Source organism: Mustela erminea, chromosome 10 (assembly GCF_009829155.1).
Source record: "Mustela erminea isolate mMusErm1 chromosome 10, mMusErm1.Pri, whole genome shotgun sequence".
In the NCBI taxonomy this organism is placed as follows: Eukaryota; Metazoa; Chordata; class Mammalia; order Carnivora; family Mustelidae; genus Mustela; species Mustela erminea.
Window position 1 is genome coordinate 60,564,842 of NC_045623.1, and position 18,907 is coordinate 60,583,748.

Sequence of the window (18,907 nt, forward strand, 5' to 3'; positions counted from 1 at the left end):
TAATCTTATTTTTCCTTCCCTTCCCCTTCCTTTGACCTTCTTGCTTTTCCCCTTGGGCATCACTATGCATTTGTCCCTGCCATTTCCCCTTCAAGGACTACGCTTCCCTAGTTTCTCTCCCTGGAAGCTCCTACTCATCCTTTAAGACCCGGATTAAATGCCACCTTTTTTTGAGAAGATTTTCTAGCCTTTCCAAGACTCTGGTGCTCCAGATTCTCACCTCTGCCTTATATTCTCTTCTCTGAATGGGTTTGAATGATAACTTCCCATTTTTGTTCTGTCCTGGATTTAGTTTCTTTCACTCTGACAGGTCCCTGCTGCCTAATAGTCCAGGTGGAAGTTTAATCTGGCCGTGTACTGTAGCTTTGTCCTTGGCCAGGGCCTTTTGGGGTCTTCTTTGGCTGTAAGCTTTGAACTCCACTTGCCTAACCCATCTCTCTATCTTTTCTTGGCTCCCAGAACCCCCGCACAGATACAGTGGCTGGGATTGCACATCTCTGAAAGAGGCAAATCGCACTGGTAACAATGGCTCAGACTCACTGAGTGTTTATTATGTGCCACGCTGAAGTGCTTCACTGTATTACCTCCCATAACCCTTTACTATTGAGTCATGGGGACTTAACAACCTTAAGTGAATTGTCCAATGGCAAGTGGGCAGCAAGAGGGAAAGCTGGAATTTCCCTGTGGCTAGCAGTCTCCAAGTCTACATTTCATGCCTACATGATACTTGAATGCTTCTCTGTATATTTGGTTTTCATCCTGTTGTTACATTTCTGTGCTGGAACATAATTTATTGGGTGGTGTGTCTGGTCTAACCCCCTACTCTGTGACCTTCTCAAGGTCAAGGGATGAGGCGTTCAAGTCTATATTCCTAGCATTTAGTAAATTGCCTGGCATGGGACAGAGACAAAATAAATGCTTGTGGTATAAATAAATACATGGCCACTACAGCCTTAAGGGAGACTGATAGGGAAAAGGAGACAGAGCAGTCTAGACCACAGTCAACCGAAAAGCCCACTCTCCTAGGGCTCTGATTGGTGAGATCCGTTAGGCAGGAAAGGCAGATGGGTGGAGGAGTAGGGGCAGCAGGCCTGAGGGCGCCTTTCCCTGGTTCCCTTGAAAGCCAGCGTCTGTCCTGTCCTGTCACCCAGCAGCAAGAGAACATTTGTTCCCCGAAGGACCGGCGCTGTGCCAGCAGCAGGTGGCGGCCTGTCCACTGGGAGGGAGGCAGCAGGCGGGAGCACTGATGTGTGCCTGAGACAAGATGCTGCAAGTCTGCTCTCCGCACGGCCGTGACAGCAGCTGGGACAAGGTTGCAAGCCACCATTCTGTAACCATTAAAAACCAGTTGCTGTCCCTTTCATAATAATAAATTAAAATATCACTCCAAATTGTGCTGGTTTCAGAGAGCAAAAAAACACAAAAAACACAACAAAATCGCCACAAGAAACAACAACAGCAACAAAGAAGCCACCAAACAGTGTTGGACCATATGTTATCAGTTGGATTGTCTATAAAATTGATAGTTTTCTTGGTAATTACAGAAAAGCTTTATGGCTGCTTTTCAAGATGCAATTTTTCATTTCCTCACAGGAAAAAAAAAAAAAAAACAACAAACCTACCATCAACAGACAACGTACACATTTGGAAACAAGAAGATGAGAAGGAGAGCAGAAGCAACGTATTTCTGCCTGCTGAAACCTCAGTGTTTTTACTAAACCAAGTCATCAGTATCTCTTTTAACAACCATCCGAAAATATGCACATTGGATATTGGCAGGACCTGTGTGGAAGCCTGGGGACCTCTGTGGCCTCATGTGCTTTGAGCTTCTGCAGGCCACTTTTTAACAGAATGACCAGATACAGTGTCTGGGAGCCCTTCACCTGTCTGCAGTGGGCAGCTGAGTGCCCTCCAGAAGATGGAAGTGGATTCATGACATATCTCTTCTGATCTTGTAGGGTCTTTTGCTGTGAATTTTGGCTTCTTGAGAAGCCAGCTCACACATTGCCTCCGGTGGCTGCCCTCCTGTCTCTCTATGCTTGGTTCCATTTATTGACAGTTTCTTGTTTATTCTCCAAAGCATCACTGACAGAAGGCAGCTATATGGAACAGATTTTTACTAAAAGTTTAGGGATGACTACAGGATTATAGCACAGAACAGGAAGCGACCTAAAACGGAAACTGGATTATTAGAAGTCTTAAAGACTGCCAGCCTTTATTTCCCACAAGGGAAATCTTCCCTTGCCGTGTGTATTTAGGTCCTACTTATGCACTTACGGACATGTTTCATTTGACCACGGCTCCAAAATTCCCATTTATTTATGTGCAGTGCAAATCAGCATGCTCTCTCTCTCTCTCTCTTCTTTCTTTCTTTCGTTCTTTCTTTTTTTTTTTTTTTAAGATTTTTATTTATTCACTTGACAGACAGAGATCACAAGTAGGCGGAGAGGCAGGCAGAGAGAGAGGAGGAAGCAGTATCCCCACTGAGCCGAGAGCCTGATGCGAGGCTTCAACCTAGGACACTGAGATCATGATCTGAGCCAAAGGCAGAGGCTTTAACCCACTGAGCCACCCAGGTGCCCCTCATTCTTTCTTTCTTTTGTAAGTTCTTACCCATCCAGAACAACATAGGAGGGTACAAAAAATTTTTTTTCTTGTAAACAGTTTCTAAATTGTATTCCAAAAGAAATAAGAATCTAGATTTTATAAATACTAAGAGAGGAATCTGGAGAAGTTTGATATCAGATTCTCACTGTTCAATATCACTACTACTATGACCATTAAAACTACCATACTATACACAGAAAAAGTTGGGCTGTTCTAAATGTTATTTATTTATTTTTAGAGAGAGAGAGAGAGAGAGAGAGAGCGAGAGTGAGCACACAGTGGCAGGGGTGGTGTGGGGCAGAGGGAAAAAGAGAATCTTAGGCAGGCTCTACGCCCAGTGTGGAGCCCAAGGTGAGGCTCTATCTCACAACCCTGAGAGCATGACCTGAGTTGAAATCAAGAGTTGGATGCTTAGTTGACTGAGCCACATGGATTTCCCCAACGTTGGGCCCCTCTGTGCCCCTGAGTTTAGAGACCGAGAGCTCATGCTCTGAGCCCTGGCCTGAGCGGCCTGGGGCTGGGTGGGAGAGTGGCCGTGTGGCAGTCATGGAAAGGTTACACAGTGATCCATTTGGAATGACTTCTTTAAAAGGGAGCTGTAAGTATGGCAGATATTTAAATTTTCGGTCTGGTCTCTGCTAGGATAAAGCTGGGTCTTTCAGTTAAGGGGATAGTGCTGATACCCTGGCTGTGTGCTTAATCAACGGAAGCATAAAAATGTCTCAGTAGGGGGCACCTGGGTGACTCAGAGGGTTAAGTGTCGCCTTCGGCTCTGGTCCGGTCATGATCTCAGGGTCCTGGGTTGAAGCCCCACATCAGGACTCTCTGCTCAGCAGGGAGCCTGCTTTGCCCCCTGCCCCATCTCTGCCTGCCTCTCTGCTTACTTGTGATCTCTGTCTGTCAAATAAATAAATAAAATCTTTCCAAAAAAATGCCCCCGTGGCATAAAGGTCCTCTTCCACATTTGAAATCATAGTAAATATGAGAGATGGTCTCTGAGGTCTTGTTCCTGACAAATCAAAATGAATTCTTCCAGGAAAACTGCAGGTTTTTGTGTGAGATCGGCAGGATACCTGGTATATAATGTATGCTTCACTGCTAAATGAGTAGATGAAACTAATGGTATATCATGACAGAAGCTTTTATGCATATTATTCCCGTACTCTGGAATGTCTTCCTTAAACATCATGCATGTGTGTACACACACCCACACACACACACACACACACAGTCTCTGTCTCTTCTAACTTGGTAAATTCCTACTGACCCCTATATATTCTCTTAGGCTCCTAAAGTCTATGCCATAATACTTGTACAATTTGCCTCTTACACTCTATGATCATGTCACATTTGTAATTGTAGTGTTTAAATATGTGTGTCCACGTATTTGTGATCACTTGTGAAGCCCTTTATTGTTCTCTATATTTTCAACTTCCGGAGGGGAGGCTGTCTCTGTGTCATTCTAGTGCATAGCCCAACTCCTAGAACACAGCAGACGTTAATGGCAGCAACAGCGTACTTTTCACCCAAACCCATTTCCTCTTCTTCGTGGGTCAGGCTCCATTTCCTGCTTTCACGTGCTGCTAAGTATAGCTGTTTGATGGAGTTCCAGCCAATGGAAAGTAAGCAGTAGTAAAATGTGCTGTTCCCTGCTTTTCCTTTTAAAACCCCACATGTTGGGATTGTCCCTGCACTTTCTTCCTACCCCTGGCTTGTGGAGGACAACACAATGACTTTGGAGGCCATGTGTTGAAGATGGCAGAGCCCCAAGGTGGAAGGAACCTAGCTCCAGGATCATCACTTAGCATAAAACAATCATCAATCAGGATTATCTGTTGTGGACTATACTTGAATGAGACACTTTTATTAGATGTGAGCCTTTTTACATTTTAGAGTTTGTCACAGTGGCTAGCCTTACCTCAATTAACACACTACTCATTTCTGTGTGTGTGTGTGTGGTGTGTGGTTAGTAGATATATATAGAGAAGCAGGTATCTAGGATACAGATTGTGTTAGAAATGCTGAGCCCGGCCATATTATGCCAGTCTTCAAGGTCCCTGAAAGACAGATAATTCCATGGGTAAGAATGAAGTATTATTCCAACAATCCAATTCTTGTAATAAATACTTCACATTAACGGTAAGAGACCTGTTTCCCCTTTGCACCCACGAAAGTTTTCTCTTCTCTAAGACACCTAACTTTCCCAGTTGCCATGTGCTCACTGTGTTCCTCTCAACATTCCTATATTGAAACTGAATCCCCAATGTGATGGCATTAGGAGGTGCATCCTTTTGGAAGCTATAAGGTCGTTGGGGTGGAGCTCTCATAAATGGGATTAGTGCCCTTGCAAAGCAGGTTGCAGAGAGCTTTTTTCCTCACCCAGTGATCCGGCTAGAAGACAGCCGTCTGTGAACTGAGTTGCAGGTCTTCCCCAGACAATGGATCTGCCAGCACCTTGATCTTAAACTTCCCAGAACTGTGAGAAATACATTTTTGTTGTTCATAAGCCACTCAGTTTTTGGTATTTTGTTATAGCAGCCTGAACATACTAAGATGTGGGCTTTCTATTCCAAAATGATCTTTCCTTCCCTCCTGTGCCACTGAAAATTCCAGTGTTTTATCAGGCATTAATGATCTTCTGAAACCACCTTGTCTTACAGAGTAAACTACTACTTTCTGTTTTAGTTTCACAGAGACTATGCGTTTTTAGGGAGAATGGCAAAAGCTGATCTCTGGTGACTTTTCAAGAGCAGGTTAAGATGACGCATAGATCACTGAGCAGTGACATGCAGTGCTTATCTGCCTCACCCTGAAGCCTTTGCGATTCTCCACTCGTAATGGCTGAGAAGAATATTCCAGGAAGTTTGAGATATTGATAGCACCACGTGACTCCTTGCCTGTCCTGGATTTCCCCTCTGATCTTCTATTATTGAAGGAATGTAATTCCTAACCGAAATAAGGGCCATGTTTTCTGCCTCCAGAATCATGGACATCAGGAGACTGCTCTCAGTCTGGAATCTAGTGCAGTCCTCAGTGCAGGAATCTAGAAGTTAACTGTATCAGAAAGGCTATAGAAATATTTGGTAGTGGGTCATGAGAGTTGGGGTTTTCCTCTTCTGTTAACAGCTTATCCTATTATTATTACTATTTTTTAAGATTGTATTTATTTATTTGACAGAGAGAGATCACAAGTAGACAGAAAGAGAGGGAGGAATAGGCTCCTTGCTAAGCAGAGCGCCTGATGGGGGGCTTGATCCCAGGACCTTGAGATCATGACCTGAGCCGAAGGCAGAGGCTTTAACCCACTGAGCCACCCAGGCACCCCTACAGCTTATCCTATTCTAACTAACTGATTTCAGAAACTTGCCAGAATCACAAAACTGACCATTAGTAGAGCTGTTGCTTAAGTTTTAAAAGCTACCTGTTTTATCAGGTGTGTTGTCAGACTCATTTTGTGCCCTGTTCCATATTTTCTTGGCCATGGTTTTTGGCTTGACCTAGGAAGATCACCTGATCATTGTATTCTTACAGGCTGAAGAGGGAGGTTTTCATCTTGAGATCTGTAGCCACTTTCTGGCCGGCCAAGTTCTCATGGTACTCCACCTGTTTCCAGCCTCTCATGTCTATGTGATGGCTCTCGTTTCAGGGCTTTCCGGCGACTACAGAGGCAGGAAACACTGATACTCAGTGCAATGCATGCATGCTGGCTCATGGTGGTTGAGCAGCTGGGGTGCAGGCTGCACGTATCCAGACAAGGAGAGCCACAGGTTCACCACCTGCAGTGACTCACCCCTCAGCTACTGCCAGTGGGCTGGTTTCAGGAGTCTAGGGATCTTATGTTCCCGAGGTTGCCAGGGGGCTGGCTAATAGAGCTGGATGTGTGAGGGAATTGATGCTACATTGGGTTAGCTTTAGCAGTGGGGTAATTCTCCCTTTTTCTCCATATTACTTTTCTATGGAGAAGCAATGGTTTCATAGCATCTCTCGGAAGACATCCTCTGAGAGTAAGTTAGGACCAGTGTGATAAGGCTCCTGGTCTCACTCCCTTTCTCTGCCTCCTGTGTCCCTGGGATGTACTCTCCAATAAAGTTTACCATGAAAGCTTTTGACTCAGGATTGGTGTTGTGGGGAACCCTGCCTAAGACAGAAAGCCTCCTGCTGAGTCAGCCTATCTAAATTGGAATATTCGAACAACCTGACAAAAATGAATAGTTATGGGGAGAGAGGGTTGAAGGATTTTAATATTTGTCTATTTTTCTGAGAGTCCTGGGAATAATATGTTTGTTGTAAGAAATTAAAAAAAATACAAACTTTGTTATTAATACACTCATTTTCTCTCTTCCTCTCTGCCCTTCCTCACTCACTCACCCACAAATCCAAATATTTGCTCTTTAATTGATGGGGAAAAGCTCTGGTATTCATTCCCTGAAAGGCACTAGGGAATTGCCACATTGCCTTTTCCAGGGAGAAGTTCAGCATCTTCAGAATTATCCCCCAGAACTGGAACTGACAGGAACGTGGGGCACAACAGGCCAGTGCGCATACGAGACATCGTGCTAGCGACTCGCTTGGCCTGGGCTCAGGTTGTATTCCAGATGCAAGTGTGCATGCACATGTGTGTTTTGTGCATTGCAGGGTGAGCAGTGAGGGGCAAACAGCAAGAGAAAAAAAGTGTCATCCCACTTGTCATCCCATTGAAACATGGAGAGTTGCTAGCGTCACAGCCACATGGAGCCTTGTCTTTCAAAGTGTGCATGGCAGATCTTTATCAGAGGAGCTGAGTCCAAATGCGTTCACATTTTTACCTTTGTCAAGTGAAGCTTTTAATGACTGCAGGGGTCTTTGAGAGATATTGTTTGAAAATAAATGTAGAGGTTTGGCAAAGCGGCCAGAACCCAGACCTTCACCTTTTAAATCGCGTTAGTAATGATAGCATGTGTGGTTGCCGGGATGAAATGGACTTGAAATATCATCAGGAAGGAGAAATAAATCAAGATATGTTTCCTGCTGGTGGCTCACTTTGAAAGCAGGAATAAAAGGCCCAGGGATAAGAGGGGGTCAGATCTGGCTTGCATTTGTTACAGCAATGAATGAACAACAGCAGAAATCCATTCTTGATCCACAGAGCTTGAAGAGAGATCGGATCAGATAAGTAACAGGAGTTCTAGACAGAAAGAAGATTTCACACAGCCTAGCTAACCGGGCAATCGAGATGGACTCCTGAGAGCTGGTGGGGGGACCTGAAGAAGGAGCTTGAGAGGAATGGGAAGTGAGTCCTGTGGGTTGGCAGCTGGGGTGAAGGGCTTAGCTTAAGGCTTCAAGCCTTTGCATCTTAAAATTTAACTTTTTTCCCCATCTTACTCTTGGATTGGGACACCTGAAGGCCTTTTACAGGAAAACCTCAAGATTGAACAGCTGTTTTTAAAATTTGGCTTTTTTGGGTGGTAAGGAATAGAGTGCAGCCTCCATTACCTGAGGGGAAAAAAGTGTTCTTTTGGGACACATCTGGATGGAAAGGGGGTTGTTCAGGAAGCAGGCAGCTCTAATGACTGCTTCCTTTCTCTGCCACGGCTTCATGGTTCTCCTCTGCTCTCTCAGAAGTCTCACTGCTCCTGTGAGCATATCCAATGCTTTCTTCTTTTGCTACCACCTGGATTTCTAGGCACCTGTCTGTTCTTGAGCCCAGTGTCCTTGGCTTGCCCTGGGCTCATCGTAGCTGCACTAGTCCTGACTCTTATCACTGAGCTGCAGTTACCAACAGTAACTTAACTCATCCCCTTAGCATTTCTTATTTCAGCTTTCCAAGAAAGGAAGTCTGATTGTTGACCTCTAGGTCTAATTAGCTGTAGTTAAAGACCAGAACCATGTAGTATACCATATAGTCACGTAGGGGCTGTGGGAGGACTGTGGGGAGGACTTTTTTACTTGGAAGAGGATCTGGGTGAGAAGGTACAATAAATGCCTGATCCCTCCAGCCCAACAGGCAAAGCTAGATTCTGAGTAGCAATGTACACTAGATGGTTTTGGCTGAGTGTGATCAGACCAAGTTCACCTCTAGGTAATCAGCGTGATCTGGATATGGGTATGGCAAAAACAATAAGAAGTAGAAGGGAAGGAGCTAATGTGTCAGTAACCAGCTACGAGTTGGGCATTTACAAGGAGGCAAAATGGCCTCGTATTAGAATGAACAGCTCTGGAGAAACTATTTAGACTCCTAAGATTCCATTTTCTTCACATGAAAATAGTAACATCTACCTCTCTCTGTGGCCATGAGATCCAACAAAAGATTATGTGTGAAACCCAGGGGACATTCAAGTATTTGCTGGTGGAATAGCATGGTATGGCTTGAGAACATACATGACTCAAACTAAATTTAAAAATCTAGGCTAACTACTGACAAGGACTCACTTGGGCAACCTTGAACAAGTTAGTCAACCTTTCTGGGACTTGGTTTTGTTATTTTGTGAGGTTAATAGGAGTGAATGGCATAAAGCATATTCTGAATAGATAACTTGGTGCTATTATTATAGCTATTAATGTTTATTACATATAGAAATAATTATGTACGTGAGACTGTCAGGTGGAGAATGGGAGTAAGGAATTATTTGGGTCAGGGAAAGCAATGTTTGTAGGCATGGAGGTGTGGAATAATTTGTTTGGAAAACAGACAGGGCCCCAGTGGAGCTGAGTGAGATTATCGGGCAGATGGAAAGATTGGCAAAAGCCACTTCATAAAGGACCAGGGCAGAAGTGTTGGCACCCAGTGTCTTGGATTAGGGAGATGCAGAACTGTGGTACAGAGTCAGCCCTGCAGAGGTCTGTCTTTAGGCTTGCCATCTTCAATCCATTCTCCTGATGCTGCCAGAGTCCTCTTTCTGAGTCTCAGGTCTGAGCATATGGCTCTCCAGAGTGCTCCAGTCCCTGCAGGATCAACTTCAAATCCCTTAGCCTGGCGTTTAAGGCCCTCAGGATCATTCCAGGATTCTCTCCCTGCTACCACAGCTGTGCCGCCAAAAGCAGTTCTCCCATCCCTCTGCTTTGTTTCTCCAGCTGTGCAGTCAGAGCCTTAGGAAGGGGCAACGGATGGATGGAGACCAGGTTATGGCCCCACACCTCCCTCTGCCATGCAGCTGGACAAGTGAAGCCTCCATTGCCATCTTTCAGGCAAGCATAGAGTGCAAGTCGCTTTTTCCGTACCCCAAATATGAGTGGCGGCTGACCTTTACAGGGATGTTTGAAGTGAAAAGTTTTTGCTATACTATGTTGATTTTATAGGTATTTTTCTTCCTTCTGTTTCCTATTTGCCTTTACAGATGAATAAAAACCATATTATTTTACATCTAATTTACATGGAATATTAATGATAGAAATGGCCAAAATAACAGAAAATTGGTAATGGCTAAAACTTGATGTGATTATGTATTACAGAAGAAAAAAATGGAGAAAGTTGAAAAATGCAAAGGTCAGCTGGGGAAATGACAGGATTTGGAGCAATAACCTAACAAAACCATCAAAGCCTAAAACTACATATGGGAAAAAATTGACAAAATATTGATGAGTGAATAAAATCACTTCGACAAAATTTATAAACTCAAAACTGAGTCAAGAAAATTGGACTTTGTGGAAAATATGGTCCCCAGCGAAAACTTACCATGGCAGAAGTTACTTTGATTCAGTTCGATGTGGATGGAAAAACAAATCAATGGATGAAAGCTCTATTATAAAATGTATTTGGAAAATGGGATATTCATGAAAATAATTTTAATAAGATAAAAATGAAGTCAGAAAATATTACTAAAAATTGGTCACAGAATTAAAATGACTTTATATATAAATATACATATATATATATACACAATATATATCTGTATATCTATAGATATACAGATATATATGTTTTTTAAGGAAAATTCACTGATATTGATATAATTCTGGGGATATGTTTGTAGTTGTGAATATTGAGTTTAAACAATTTTAGGATCACTACATTTTGACTGAATTGAGCAATTGTCAGCCAAAATAATACCACTCATTTATTGGCAATGGAACTATAAACCTATTTATTAGAAAAGCAAATTTTGGCTGAAGTATCTCTCTGAACTGAAGATAAAAGGCACGGACTTATTCATTTCTTCTGAGTTGATAATTAGATTCTGAGAGCAAGCTGCTATGCAATTTGCTACTGATAGGAGAGGACCCCCACTGGGCAGGACGGCAACTGTCATTCTGCACTACCTGGACACTTACAGAAAAGCCTGTGTTCTTCAAAGGCATTGGGTGGTGAACAACCAAGAACAGCTCAGTCTGAGCTTCTTGGAGCATCCCAAGGGGTCTCTCTCTTTCTTTTGTCATCCCCCTAAATAATTTCTCCTCTCTGTTGCTGGGATCCTGGGGGTCCGCTCCCTACCAAAGGCAATGCTGCGCTTTGCACACCATGTAGGGTCTTACTGTTTTGACGTAGGATGCATAGGACATCCCCTCAAGGTAGCCCCATGGACACTGGCTGCTGAGATCTGTTTCTGCATCCATTAACAACACCTAAAAGCATTTATTAGGATCTCTTTGTAAATGCTTCACTGTGACACTGGACACAATGAAGGGAACAGATGTGGTGAGCCAACCTCCAGGGGTTTGTAATCCAAGGCAGAAGGACAGACAGTGTGAGCACAGATGAGCGCTCAGGCATAACCTGCAAACCAGGACACAGGTATGACAGTTGGGATTGACACAGTGCTGGAACTAAGGCTGAGTTCCTCCCTTTGCAGAAGGATGCTTCTTTTTACCATAGGTTTCCCTCTAGGGCTCCTTTAAACAGCTGGCTCTCTTTGTGCATTTCTAATAGGATCTGATTTACAAAAATGTCTTGAAAACAACTTATGCAACAGCACATTGACTGCCTATTGCTCATAATGTTGTATAAGAAGATGTGGTCAATACTGAACAGGGCAGTAAAGGAACGTGAATGTGTGTTTACACGTTAAACAATCCTAGGCGTTCCTTCCATTGTACATAAGTAGTTAAAAATTCTGGTTCTTTGCTGTGCCCAGCCAAACACCGGGCATGTGGGAGATGGCCAGCTAATGTTTATTAAATGAATGAATGGATTCAAAACAAAATACCTAGCCCCATCATAGGCAAGAGAGATAAAATTCATTTCTGCTCTCTACTTTTTCTTTCTTCTCTGCTTTTCTCTTTCTCCTCCCCCTCCTCTCCTTTCCCTTGTTTTCTTCCTCCCCTTCTTCCTCCTTTTTCTCCTCTCCCTCTCCTTATCCTTCTTCCTTTTGTTCCTTTTCTTAACACATATCATTTTACTAAGTATGTAATTTATTTTGGTATATGGTAAAAGGTGAGCCTTTACACACTTTCCCCCCCCAGGGTATTAATAAATTCCTTGTAGATATTTATTGGTAGTCCTTCTGTTGCCACTAATTTAAGCCTCTTCAGGGAAAGAACTCCTGGTTTATTAAACTTGATGTCTCTAGTACCTGCTGCAAGGCCTAGAACATATCATCTTCTTATTGTATGTTTGACATATTTGTGTTGCCACATAGCACCTGTTATGGGCTGAGTTGTATCCCTCCAGAATTCAGGTATTGAGGTCCTAAACCCTGGTATTTCAGTATGTGACTATGTTTGGAGATAAGATCTTTAAAGAGGTAACTAAGTTACAATGAGGTCTTTTAGAGTGAGCTCTAATCCAATATGACCAGTCTTCTTAAAAAAGAGGAAATATAAATGTGGATACACACAAGGAAAATCACACGAAGACAAAGAAGATGGTCATCTACAAGCCAAAGGAGAGGCTTCAGAAGAAATCAATACAATACTACCATCACTTTCATGTCAGATGTCTAGCCTTCAGAACTGTGAGAAAATAAATTTCTGTTGTTCAAAGCCACTCAGTCTATGGTATTTTGTTATGACACCCTAGGAAACTAATGTGGCACCTATAAAAGTAATCTATTTTTATCTTGGGATCTGTGAGTTATCTACTTAATCTGACCATGCAATCTTACATTGCCATTTGAATATGCATATATTGTATCATTTCAAGTATGCAGCATATGTATAGGAAAAACTAAAGGAAAAATAGTGAAATGTTAATCATGGTTTATCTCTAGGTAGGGGATTTTGGGTTAAGGTATTTATTTCTTTGTATTTTTCAATATTTAAAAAATGTCTATAATGAGCACGAGTTAGTCTTCTAAATAAGGAAAGAAATTATTTTAAAATTATATAACAGTGTTAGTGTATTTATAAATTGGTAACCTGGCTATGACTCACAGGTGAGGTTTATGTGTAGATGAGTTTTTTGATCTCTGATGTTTCTTATCCATTTTTGAATTGCCATAGTGTAGGTTTATTTTGTAAAATGCTTGTTTCTGAAAATGATGATTTGTTTGGATAATTCCCCATCACTTCCTCTTTTGTCTGTTTATTGTACAGTTGAAAAGACACTGTTCACCTATACTAGCATAGTTCACACTTCTATTCTTGTCACTGACAGCATTATTTGCAGCTGCTTTTTTTTAAACCTTTTCTAATTTCCACACTACCACTTATTGTATTTCATTAAAACTGGTTTAGAAATGCAAGGCATATAATTAGATTGAGAAATATGCTATCGATTTAGCTTCCCATTATGATGTTATCACATGCACAAAAAGAAAAGTCATTTGGTACAATTGTTATGATTAAAACCACAAAAGAGATCTATTACATCAGACTTAGTTTTCAGTGCCTGGTGTGGTATAAAATAGGAGAGAGGGGTTAATCCATTTTTATTAGAGCTGTATATGTCATGTATCCATAATGCCTATAGACTAATATTTCAAACAAATCTTCAGTAGACAAGAGGTTTTTCAGGAAGTCATATTAAGTAAAAGTACATCAATACTTACATGTTCTGTTTTTAAGGTTGCTGAGGATAATAAACCATTTCTAGCTCTGCACTGCGTGAAAACACATTCCCCAGGTCTGTATGAGGCAGATTTTTATTGCAGGGAGACGAGGGGGGGCGAAGAGCATGGATACTGGAATCAGACAGAAGTGGGGTCAAAGCACAGTCCTGCTGCTCTCTAGGAGAAGGTGGGATCACTGTTTAATATGTACATGCCACCAGTCAGGCTTTTAGATTTGTTATTTTGGCCAATTCATACAACTAAGTTACTGGCTCAAGTTCATAGCTAGTAACTGACAAGATATTAGTCTTTGTCACCTCAAAGTCCATGAACTTTCTGCAATAGTATTCTCTTTCCTTTTGTTGAGTGACGTTGAATAAGTTATTTAATATTTCTGGGACTGTGTTTTCTCATTTGCTAAACAAGGATAATAATATTTCTTCATAAAATGGTTTTGATGGTTAAATGAGTTCCTATCTGCTTAAAACTGAACATCCTGCTTGGCATTTAATGCCAGTATAGGTACTTGCCCTTCCCATCTGGTAATTTGGGATAATCTGGTGGTTGTTCCCATTTGAAGGAGAGACACTGATATCCCTTACTCCTGCATATACAGGTAAGGAACATACAGCTTGAAAAAAAAAAATCACAATTGTTGGTATGGAAAGATCTTGTTTATTAATTAGAATGGTTTGGGAACTAGGTATAAAGTTCATTTTATGGCTCTATTTTTTGTTTTTTGTTTTTTTTTAAATAGATTTTATTTTTTAGAGCTGTTTTATTTTCACAGCCCAGTTGAGAGGAAGGTACAGAGATTTCCCACATTTCCCCTACCCCACCACATGCATAGCTTTCCCCTTTGTCAACATCTCCCACCACAGTGGTACATTTGTTACAATTGAGTCGACATTGATATACTACTACCACCAAGAGTACAAAGTTTCCATCAGGGTTCACTTTCGGTGTTGTGGATTCTATGTGTTAGGCACATTTACAGCGACAGGAATCCATCATCACAGCATCATACAGAGCAGTCGGTTGGCTCTGAAGATCCCCTGGGTTTTGCCTGTTTATCTCTCCCTTCCTTTTAACCCCAGGAAACTACTGATCTTTTTACTAATACCATAGTTTTGCTTTCTCCACATAGTTATATTGTTGGGATCATATACTATGTAGTCTTTTCAGATGGGCTTCTTTTCCTTCTTCATTTCAGGTTCCTTCAGATCTTTTCACTGTTTGATAGCTTATTTCTTTTTAGTGCTAAGTAACATTCTTTATACTAGAGTTAAGTGGTTAACTAACTACTTAAAGTTCAGTATTCCGAATTTTACTTATTTTTATCTTTACCAGTGTGTTTTACATTTTCATATGTTTTCATGTTGCTAATTAGCATTCCTTCATTGTCAGCTTGAAGAACCTCTTTCAGCATTTCTTGTAAGGCAGATCTAGTGTGGATGAATTTCCTCAGATTTTGTTTGTCAGGGAGTCTTTCTCCATTTCTTAAGAACAGCTTTGTTAGGTAAAGATTCTTGGTTGGCAGTATTTTTTTTTAACTTTTTAAATTTTTTCAGTGTAACAGTATTCATTATTTTTGCACCACATCCAGTGCTCCATGCAATCCGTGCCCTCTCCAATACCCACCACCAGGGTCACCCAACCTCCCATCCCCCCGCCCCTTCAAAACCCTCAGATTGTTTTTCAGAGTCCATAGTCTCGCATGGTTCACCTCCCCTTCCAATTTCCCTCAATTCCCTTCTCCTCTCCATTTCCCTTGTCCTCCATGCTATTTGTTATGCTCCACAAATAAGTGAAACCATATAATAATTGACTCTCTCTGCTTGACTTATATCACTCAGCATAATCTCTTCCAGTCCTGTCCATGTTGCTATAAAAGTTGGATATTCATCCTTTCTGATGGAGACATAATACTCCATAGTGTATATGGACCACATCTTCCTGATCCATTTGTCCATTGAGGGCATCTTGGTTCTTTCCACAGTTTGGCGACTGTGGCCATTGCTTCTATAAACGCTGGGGTACAGATGGCACTTCTTTTCACTATATCTCTAGCTCTGGGGTAAATACCCAGAAAATGAAGGGACGGAGAAGCATCTTTCGGGCCAATGGGCCTCAAAAGAAGGCTGAGGTAGCGATTCTCATATCAGACAAATTAGATTTTAAACTAAGGACTGTAGTCAGAGATACAGAAGGACACTACATCATTCTTAAAGGGAATATCCACCAAGATGACCTAACAATTGTAAATATCTATGCCCCCAATATGGGAGCAGCCAATTACATAAGAAAACTATTAATCAAGATAAAGAGTCATATTACCGGGTGCCTGGGTGGCTCAGTGGGTCAAGTTAAAGAATCATATTGATATGAATACATTAATAGTAGGAGATCTTAACAAGCCTCTCCCAGAAATAGACTGATCATCGAAGCAGAAAACCAATAAAGAAACAAGAACATTGAATTACACACTGGACCAGATGGACCTTATAGATATATACAGAACATTCCACCCTAAAACAACAGAATACTCATTCTTCTCAAGTGCACATGGAACCTTCTCCAGAATAGACCATGTACTGGGTCACAAATCAGGACTCAACCAACACCAAAAGACTGACATTATTCCCTACATATTCTCAGATCACAATGCTTTGAAACTGGAGCTCAATCACAAGGAAAAGTTCCAAAGGAACTCAAACACCTGGAAGCTAAAGGCCACCTTGCTTAAGAATGCTTGGATCAATCAGGATATCAAAGAAGAACTGAAACAATTCATGGAAACCAATGAGAATGAAGACACCATAGGTCCAAAACCTATGGGATACAGCAAAGGTGGTCCTAAGGGGGAAATACATAGCCATCCAAGCCTCTCTCAAAATAATTGAAAAATCCAGAATACACCAGCTGTCTCTACACCTTAAAGAACTGGAGAATCAACAACAAATCAAACCAGCTCCACACATAAGAAGGGAAATCATCAAGATTAGATCAGATATCAATGAGGTAGAAACCAGAGATACAGTAGAACGTATCAATAAAACTAGAAGCTGGTCTTTTGAAAGAATCAATAAGATTGATAAACCATTGGCCACACTAATCCAAAAGAAAAGAGAGAAAGCCCAAATTAATAAAATTATGAATGAAAAGGGAGAGAGCACAACTAACACCAAGGAAGTAGAAACAATCATCAGAAGTTATTATAAACAGTTATATGCCAATAAGCTAAGCAACCTAGATGAAATGGCTGCATTCCTGGAAAACTATAAACTCCCAAAATTGAACCAGGAAGAAATCAACAACCTGTATAGACCGATACCTAGTAACGAGATTGAAGCAGTGATCAAAAACCTCCCAAAAAACAAGAGCCCAGGACCTGACGGATTCCCTGGGGAATTCTACCAAACCTTCAAAGAAGAAATAACACCTATTCTCCTGAAGCTGTTTCAAAAAATTGAAACAGAAGGAAAACTTCCAGACTCTTTCTATAAAGCCAGCATTACCCTGATTCTCAAACCAAGCAAAGACCCTACCAGAAAGGAGAATTTTAGACCACTATCACTGATGAATATGGATGCTAAGATTCTCAACAAGATCCTAGAAAACAGGATCCAACAGCACATTAAAACGATTATCCACCATGACCAGGTGGGATACATCCCTGGGCTACAAGGATGGTTCAACATTCGCGAATCAGTCAATGTAATAGAACAAATCAATAAGAGAAAAGAGAAGAACCACATGGTCCTCTCAATCGATGCAGAAAAAACATTTGACAAAATCCAGCATCTGTTCATGATTAAAACGCTTCAAAATATAGGGATAGAGGGAACATTCATGAACCTCATCAAATCTATCTATGAAAGATCCACAGCAAATATCATCCTCAATGGGAAAAAGCTTACAGCCTTCCCATTGAGATCAGGAACATGACAAGGATGCCCACTCTCACCACTCTTGTTCAACATAGTATTAGAAGTCCTAGCAACAGCAATCAGACAACAAAGAGAAATAAAAGGTATCCAAATTGGCAATAAAGAAGTCAAACTCTCTCTCTTCGCAGATGACATGATTCTTTATATGGAAAACCCAAAAGACTCCACCCCCAAACTACTAGAACTCATACAGCAATTCAGCAACGTGGCAGGATACAAAGTCAATGTGCAGATCAGTGGCTTTCTTATACACTAACAATGAAAATACAGAAAGGGAAATTAGAGAATCGATTCCATTTACTATAGCACCAAGAACCATAAGATACCTGGGAATAAACCTAACCAAAGAGGTAAAGGATCTGTACTCGAGGAACTACAGAACACTCATGAAAGAAATTGAAGAAGACACAAAAAAGATGGAAGACCATTCCATGCTCTTGGATCAGAAGAATAAACATTGTTAAAATGTCTATACTGCCTAGAGCAATCTATACTTTTAATGCTATTCCGATCAAAATTTCACCAGTATTTTTCAAAGAGCTGGGGCAAATAATCCAGAAATTTGTATGGAATCAGAAGAGACCTTGAATCGCTAGGGAAATGTTGAAAAACAAACATAAAACTGGGGGCATCACGTTACCTGATTTCAAGCTTTACGACAAAGCCATGGTCACCAAGACAGCATGGTACTGGCATAAAAACAGACATATAGACCAGTGGAACAGAGTAGAGAGCCCAGATATGGACCCTCAACTCTATGGTCAATTAATCTTTGACAAAACAGGAAAAAATATACAGTGGAAAAAAGACAGTCTCTTCAATAAATGGTGCAGGGAAAACTGGACAGCTATATGCAGAAGAATGAAACTCGACCATTGTCTTACACCATACACAAAGATAAACTCAAAATGAATAAAAGATCTCAACATGAGATAAGAATCCATCAGAATCCTAGAGGAGAACATAGGCAGTAACCTCTTCGATATCAACCACAACAACTTCTTCCAAGATATGTCTCCAAAGGCAAAGGAAACAAAAGTGAAGATGAACTTTTGGGACTTCATCAAGATCAAAAGCTTCTGTACAGCAAAGGAAACAGTCAAAAAAACAAAGAGGCAACACATGGAATGGGAGAAGATATTTGCAAATGACAGTACAGACAAAAGGTTGATATCCAGGATCTATAATGAACTCCTGGAACTCAACACACACAAAACAGACAATCATATCAAAAAATGTGCAGAAGATATGGACAGACACTTCTCCAATGAAGACATACAAATGGCCATCAGATACATGAAAAAATGTTTATTATCACTAGCCATCAGGGAGATTCAAATTAAAGCCACATTGAGATACCACCTTACACCAGTTAGAATGGCCAAAATTAGCAAGACAGGAAACAACATGTGTTGGAGAGGATGTGGAGAAAGGGCAGCCCTCTTACAC

At 41.2% G+C, this 18,907-nt stretch overlaps 1 long non-coding RNA gene across 1 annotated transcript in view; it reads left to right on the forward strand.

Moving 5' to 3' along the window:
* The window catches only part of LOC116567952, a 152,638-nt gene extending 150,314 nt beyond the window's left edge, over positions 1-2,324 (forward strand). Inside the window, exon 4 of the long non-coding RNA XR_004276447.1 lies at positions 1,594-2,324. This is a non-coding gene — a long non-coding RNA (uncharacterized LOC116567952). The remainder of the gene's footprint in view (positions 1-1,593) is intronic.
* The last annotated feature ends 16,583 nt before the right edge of the window (positions 2,325-18,907 follow it).